This window comes from Ctenocephalides felis, unplaced genomic scaffold (genome assembly GCF_003426905.1).
Source record: "Ctenocephalides felis isolate EL2017-DRISC unplaced genomic scaffold, ASM342690v1 CF-g0.4_SCAFFOLD_00845, whole genome shotgun sequence".
NCBI classification, from domain to species: domain Eukaryota; kingdom Metazoa; phylum Arthropoda; class Insecta; order Siphonaptera; family Pulicidae; genus Ctenocephalides; species Ctenocephalides felis.
This window is the reverse complement of record NW_020536999.1, coordinates 8,307,126-8,315,584: the sequence shown is the minus strand read 5'-3', so window position 1 is coordinate 8,315,584 and position 8,459 is coordinate 8,307,126. Positions and strand designations below refer to the sequence as shown.

Below are 8,459 nucleotides of genomic sequence, written 5' to 3'. Positions count from 1 at the left end.
TCCAAAAACTGATAGTAACTTCACAAACTAAATATTTTTTGAATCATTCAAATCGGTAAATCCATGCGCCCGAAAACGTCGACAAAAGATTGTCTCCACACATACACACAGATCTATATTTTCTAAGGTATGCCAAAATGTTCAGAAACCTCTGAAACGTAAAGATATGCAAAAATTTTCATTTTCGGGAAAACAAATCTTTTTGCTTTCTCCAAAAACTGATAGTAACTTCACAAACTAAATATTTTTTGAATCATTCAAATCGGTAAATCCATGCGCCCGAAAACGTCGACGAAAAATTGTCTCCACATATACACACACACACATCCATTTTTTCTGAGGTGCACCAAAATGTTCAGAAACCTCTGAAACGTAAAGATATGCAAAAATTTTCATTTTCGAGAAAAAATATTTTTTTTGCTTTCGCATACACACACACACATTCATTTTCCTGAGGTATGCCAAATGTTCAGAAACCTCTGAAACGTGAAGATATGCAAAAATTTTCATTTTCATTTTTTGGCCCATTGCTATAACTTACCCTACGGGAAGTTAATAAAATCTGAACCATCCTACAAAACCTGGAATCTGCTGACTAACTTAATTCAGCATAAAACACTTAAAACTTATCTTGTGATATTTCTATCACATCGATGTCCTTCAACTTCGGTATTAATTCCATTTTTTCAAACTATTATTACCTCTGTCAGTCTCCTTCGATTCGACTTTGTCTGTAGCACTACTAGAGCTGCTCTCTTTGCCGGTTTTAAAATCGTAAACATCTTCGACACTAGTTGAAGCCTTCGAGTCCATCTCCTCGGATGACTTCTTCAGATCAGTTTTCTTCTCATCTCTCAAGCGGCCTGTTTGGGGAACACATTGGTTTGCACTCGAATCTGCTAATAGGTACTTTGTGTTTCACAACAAAAACAAAAGAAAAAGCAAGCAAATGGTAATAAATGACTCAAACAAAAAAAATTGGGAGAAATCATATTGACAAAATTCAGTAACGAGCTGCATCATGGTAATTAAATCCTTTGGACAAATTTGTGAACCCAAAACCTGCATGTAGTAGGAAAGCACATCAAATTTAAAATTCATGCTTGAATTAAGCTGAGAAAAGCAACTATGCTTAAAAGAGAAAATAAATGTTAATAAAAACAATCAATAACTACAATTGTTAACTGTTTAAGCTTCATTCAAATCAATCAATTTCTTTACAATTTTTTCCTACGGTATGCCAAAATATTCAGAACGATTTGAAACACAATTATTAATATATGTAATCTAATGCTTTATATATATTCATATATACAAAAATGGAGCTCCATATTATGTTAGGTATGCTAAAATTTAAAATCGGCTGAACCGATTTGGCCAGTTGTCATGACAACGCTCTCTTATGCTTGTTTTTGGTATTGAAAAGTATGAAAATGTTTATCTATTTGACGTGCGATCAGCCGTATTTTACATATAAAAAAGCAAGAAATAATGTTACGATAACAGAATTCTAGATGATGCAGTTATCATAAGATTCTTCCTTGCTTGTTTATATGTAAAATACGCCTGATCGCACGGCAAATAGATCGACATTTTCATCATTTTCAATTCCAAGAACAAGCATAACAGAGCATTGCCATGACAACGCTATTTTATGAGCTCTGTTCAGGCAGAATTGCCCCATTAGTCTTGAAATATTTGTGGTAATCCAGAGATGAAGAGAAAGGTGAGAAATTGAATAAAAAACGCGTAGAAACTCTACATTTTTAATTTATTTTTTTAGTATCTTATATATAAAAATAACGCTCGATATTATGCTAGGTATGCTAAAACTCAAAAATGGCTGAACCGATTTGGCCAGTTATAGTCTTGAAATATTTTTGCTAATCCAGAGATTATGGGAAATGTAGGAAATTATTTCAAAACCGCCTAGAAACTTTAGATTTTAAATTTAATTTTTATCTAGAAATGTAATTTGAAATGAAACAATGGAGGGCGGTTCATACGGCAAATGTCAAATGGTTTTGACAGCTTATGTACAATTAAATTTATCTTCTTTTATATAAAAATAGAGGTCGATATTATGTAGGTATGCTAAAACTCAAAAATGGCTGAACCGATTTGGCCAGTTATAGTCTTGAAATATTTGTGCTAATTTAGAGATTATGGGAAAGTTATTTAGAGATTTTTTGTAGAAGGTTAATAATTTAAAATGATGAAGAATGTTTTATATAAATATTATTGAATTGTGGTGAGTAATTCTATGTGTACACAAAAACATTATTAAACGCGTCGAAAGTGTTAATATAACCTCAAAAAATATCAACTTCTTTGAAATGTTTTATGGCACTTTTTTTGCAAATCATTTCTTTTTTTCAAAAGCTGTTCTCTGAAAGAAGCTTTTAAAAAAGCTTTAAAATTACTCGAAAATTTTGAAAAACAAAATAGATTTTTGAGAACTTAAAATGTTCTGAGAAAAATTGACTTTTTTGATTTTGAACTTTCGAAAAACTTAATTGTCATTTTTTGTACTCCGAAACGGCTGGACCTGCCTTCGCCAAAAACTAATCAGCACGTGTCCATATCAATAGGAATCGAATGTTTTTTTAATCATTCAAATCGGTTGATCCGTGTTCCCGTAATCAATAAACGAAAAATTGTATCCACACATACATACAAACACACAAACATCAATTTTTTCTGAGGTATGCCAGAATGATCAGAACGTTTACAAACGTGAAGATATAAAAAAAATTAATTTTCATTTTTTTTAAAAATGTTGTTAAAATTAACAGGTATCAAAATCATATCGAATAAAATCACATTTAACTTTCTCATATAATTCTATCTTTTCTATAAATTCCTTATCAATACAAGTCCTTGCCTTAATCAAAAAAAAAATCTTGTAGTATCGACTTACATCAAAAAAAAAATTCTGGAACTTTAGTCAATTAACTTAAAGTAATAATAAGAAACAAGTTCCACTAAAATCTACCTCTATCGACATTTTTTTTTATTTAAACAAATTATTCATGTGTTTATTAGAATCCTGCAGTGAATTTTAATCCCAATGTCTATTTTAACAAAAATACTACAAAGTCCACTTATTAAATTTCATCACCCTATTATTAAGATTAATTAGTCATTGATTTGATGCAACTCGGTGTTAATAAATAACTAAAAGTTAATAAAAAGACTAAATATAAATGAAATACAACTAATGTACGTATGTAAGTGTAATTAAGATTGTTAAATCAAGTTGTTAAAGCACACATAAGACTACAAGCAGATTAGTACATAATATTATAGTCGACAACAGTGTTTTTGTCACATGAAAATAAAAATTATAAATATATAATAGTTGCTATCACATCTAGTTTTCTTGTAACATTAGATGCTCGTTTCTGATTTAGTAGACACAGTAAATAGTAGGTAAATTACATTTTGGGACCGATTCTGCCACATAACAGCAAAATGTTATGTAGTTTACACAAAATAGTGTATATATTACACAAAATATATGAATAAAAATGAATAAATAATAAAAATTCCATCAAACACTTGATAATTACAAAAAAAATATCAGATTCACTACTACTGACACCGGGTCATTGATATTAATAGAAATAATTACAAAAAACAATAACAAGAATCACAAGAAAAACATGAGCACCATGAAAATAATCGTGATATACTTATGAACATATTTCTGCAACAATATTGTGCCAATGATGATTAAAGTCTAACAGGATTGTGATGATTGTTTTCTTAACGTTATGCAGTCATGAAAACGTTACTAAACCTAGCCATTTTTTAAACAAGGCCACTGTGTAATTTTGCTCATATATACAATTTTGTCCATACTTTCGTGACTAGAATCATCCAAATTCCTTTTTGCAATATTTGTGAGCTTTAAATGACAAACAAGGTGATGAGAGTTTCTTTAACAAATCATAGAGATCAGAGAATTCAGGAATGTTAGCAGACTTAGCTTACTCTTAAAGAAAATCCTGGCTAAAATCTAAAAACTCAATAAAAAATCATGGTCAATAAAAAATCGTGGTCAATAGTATAGCTAACAAATATAGAACTCTTTGAGACATGAGCCAGGATCAGAAAAGATAAATGTGAATCTTTGCAATAAACGAAGTCTCTTTAAGGGGGTATTCTAGTGTAGAAATTCAAAAAAATCGTTTTTTTTTTTAATTTCATATTTTCAAAGTTTAACTATTTAAGAATATGGGTACGAGAAGGTTTTTGAAAATTTGAATTATTTTCGGAAATATAGGCATTTTTCTGACACGGTCTCAACACTGGTTTGGCTTCACGCAAAACTTTAAATACGTTTTTCTCAGAACAGGCTTTTTCAGTACTATTGACACAATTTCTCAAGTTTTAATTGACCGATTCACTTGAAATGTTCAGAGAGTCTTGTTTATAGACTTATCTATAGCCCATACTAGCATTATCTCCAAATTCCAATGTCTACTATTTTTAAAAAATTTGAGAAACTCAGAAAAACAGTAAAAAAAAACTATTTTTTTTTCAAATAGTCTCCAATTTATAAAAAATTTTTTTTTTACTCATCACGTTCGGGCGATTGCGACATCATTGTAGATTAATAATCTTTTTATTTTTTGCATTTCCGATGGCTAGGAGGGCTAAAATCATGTCAAGACTGAGGTGCCAATTTTTTGAGACCCCCCACTTCATAAACTGCCAATTTCTTCAATTTTCAACTTTTTTTTTCTAATTCTTGTTTTGTATTTTAATAATATTAATAAGCAAGTGGTACAAAAATAGATAGTAAAAACATTCATTGCTTACTTTTACGACACTTTAAAAATGACCTAAAATTCATCGCTCTATACCAGAATACTCCCTTAAGTAGCTGTAGAAGATAAAATTCTTCGATCACCTTCGATCAGTATCAAATCAAGTCCATATTTTGCCTACTAGATTGTGTTACAAATGAAATACTCGGGTGCCTTAAAGGTACCTTGAATAATAAACGAAGCAAGAAGTTTCTTTAGGAATCCTTGCAAGCTATCTTTGCAATAAACGAAGTCTCTAAGTAGCTAGAGTAGAAGATAAAATCCTTTGATCACCTTCGACCGGTATCAATTTAAGTCCATATTTTGCCTACTAGATTCTCTTCCAAATGAAATACTCGAGTGCCTTAAATAATAAACGAAGCGAGAAGTTTCTTTAAGAATCCTAGTAAGCTATCTTTGCAATAAACAAAGTCTCTAAGTAGCTAGAGTAGAAGATAAAATCCTTCGATCACCTTCAACCAGTATCAATTCAAGTCCATATTTTGCCTACTAGATTCTCTTTCATATGAAATACTCGAGTGCCTTAAATAACAAACAAGGCAAGAAGTTTCTTTAAGAATCCTAGTAAGCTATCTTTGCAATAAACAAAGTCTCTAAGTAGCTAGAGTAAAAGATAAAATCCTTCGATCACCTTCGACTGGTATCAATTCTAGTCCATATTTTGCCTACTAGAATCTCTTCCAAATGAAATACTTGGGTGCCTTAAATAACAAACAAAGCAAGAAGTTTCTTTAGGAATCCTTGCAGGCTATTACCATAACCTTAAAATGGTCCTGTCAAAAACTAAATATTAAGAAAAAAAATAGCAGATATTAAAAAATATTGGTGGTTAATTTTAGTACGTACAAGAAAACCTGATGTGTACATTTATTTGTAAAAATTGATAACTTTTCATGTGACAAAAAAAAGTTGCTCAGTGTTATTTTTCATATAAGACAACCTAACCTCAAAAACAGATTTGATTGAAACACTCGAAAATATTGATTTTAACAAAGTAATTAAGCAAAACTGAGACACTAGAGGTTAAATTATCAATAAAATTAATTTCCATTATCAAATGTCAATGTTAATAATTTTGGTTACCTTTATTTTGAGACGGTGTTCGTCTTTGCATCTCTTGTATTTATATGTCAAAATTCCAATAAGAACTGTACTTGAAAAAGTTTGACAAAAGACACCAGAATGTCCTTTGTCTTTTACTCACAAGCCTTTAAAGCGATTCCTTAAAACCCATCGTGTATTTAATTACAACCAGTATAAATATTATTATTATTACTTCTCAATGATCTCTTCTCTACGCCGACACGAAAGATTTCGCACGCGCATACTGCGTTCGAATTCGAACTAAATAATAGAAATATTTTCGAATTTTCCCAAAGGCCGACCTTGAGCTAAAATACTAACGAGTACATGTATTCGCGAGTTTGCATGTGTATAATGTAAATATTATATATATGTATAAATGTAATAATGTAAAGACGACGAAAATGTTATACTAATGACAAAATCGTCGTCTTTTAGTGTATGTATGTAATCACTACGCGGCGATAACAACGATTGCGGGCGGGCGTTGTTGCTTCGAGCTTGCATCCGAGGGATAGACCGAGCGCCGGTAACCCAAAAAAAAAAAAATTAAATTGTATAATGCTAGACCAATTTTTAATCTATCAAGACTATCTAGAACGTTTTTCAGACTATCCGAAATATTTTCAGTTCATCTAGAACAACCTAGAACAATTTTAGTATGTCTAGAATTATCAAGAACACTATGTAGAATATTCAAGATTATCTAAAATATTTTAAGATTATCTAAAACATTTCAAGACTGTCCTGAAATATTTTCTGTTCATCTAGAACATTTTTAGTATATCTAGAATGACCAAGAACACTATCTAGAATATTCAAGATTATCTAAAATATTTTAAGATTATCTAGAACATTTCAAGACTGTCCGAAATATTTTCTGTTTATCTAGATCATTTTTAGTATATCTAGAATGATCAAGAACGCTATCAAGAATATTTAAGATTATCTAAAATATTGTAAGATTATCTAGAACATTTTTAAAACTACCCAAATTATTTTCAGTTCATCTACAACAATCTAGAACATTTTTAGTATATCTAAAATTATCAAAAACACTATCTAGAATATTAAGATTACCTAAAATATTTTAAGATTATCTAGAACATTTCAAGACTATTCGAAATATTTTCAATTCATCTAGAACAATCTAGAACATTCTCAGTATATCTAGAATTCTTAACACTATCTAGAATATTCAATATTACCTAAAATATTTTAAGATTATCTAGAACATTTCCAAACTGTTCGAAATATTTTCAGTTCATCTAGAGCAATCTAGAACATTTTAAAACTATCTAGAACATTTTAAGACTATGTAGAACAAAATCAGTGTACCTGGAATATTTTCAGACAAATCAGAACATTTTAAGACTATCTAGAACATTTCCGACTATCCGAAATATTTCAGTTCATCTAGAACAACCTAAAACATTTTTAGAATATCTAGAATTCTTCTAGAATGTACAAGATTATCTAAAAGATTTGGCTATCTAGAACATATCAGTTTATCAAGAACATTTTAGAGACTATCTAGAATATTAAAAAATATGTAGAACATTTTAAAACTATACAAAAAATATTTTCAGTTTATCTAGGGCAATCTAGAACATTTTCAGAATACCAGAATTCTTCTAGATTATAAGAGATAATGTAAAAGAATTTAAGACTTTCTAGAACATTTTCAGACTAACCAAAATATTTCAGTTCATCTAGAACAACCTAGAGCATTGTCAGAATATCTAGAACTCTTCTAGATTATAAAAGATAATCTAAAAAAAATTTAAGGCTATCTAGAACATATTCATTTCACCTAGAACATTTTAGAGACTATCTAAAATATTTAAAAAATATCTAGAACATTTTCAGAAAATCTAAAACTCTTCTAGATTATACAAGATAATCTAAAAGAATTTAAGATTATCTAGAACTATTCAGTTTACCTAGAACATTTTAGAGACTATCTAGAATATTTAAAAAATATCTAGAACATTTTCAGACCATCTAAAATATTTCAGTTCATCTAGAGCAATCTAGAACATTTTCAGAATATCTAGAACTCTTTTAGATTATAAAAGATAAACTAAAATAATTTAAGATTACCCAGAAACATATACTGTGCACCTAGAACATTTTAGAGACTATCTAGAATATTTAAAAAATATCTAGAACATTTTTAGACTATCCGAAATATTTCAGTTCATCTAGAACAACCTAGAACATTTTCAGAATACCTAGAACTCTTTTAGATTATAAGAGATAATCTAAAATAATTTATGACTATCTAGAACATTCAGTTCATCCAGAACATTTTCAGACTATCTAGAATATTTTCAGTTCATCTAGAACCATCTTGAGCATTTTCAGAATATCTAGAAATCTTCTAGATTATAAAAGATAATCTAAAAGAATGTAAGACTCTCTAGAACATATTCAGTCACCTAGAACATTTTAGAGACTATCTAGAATATTTTAATATCCAGAAGATTTACCACTATTTAGAATATTTTACACTATCTAGAACACTGCAGACTTAAACCA

The 8,459-nt window shown here is 29.4% G+C and overlaps 1 protein-coding gene across 1 annotated transcript in view; it reads left to right on the top strand.

Annotated features, from left to right (window-relative positions):
- Window positions 1-8,459, top strand: part of LOC113376130 (ankyrin repeat domain-containing protein 12) — a gene marked incomplete in the record, with an annotated part of 27,898 nt that overhangs the window by 18,182 nt on the left and 1,257 nt on the right.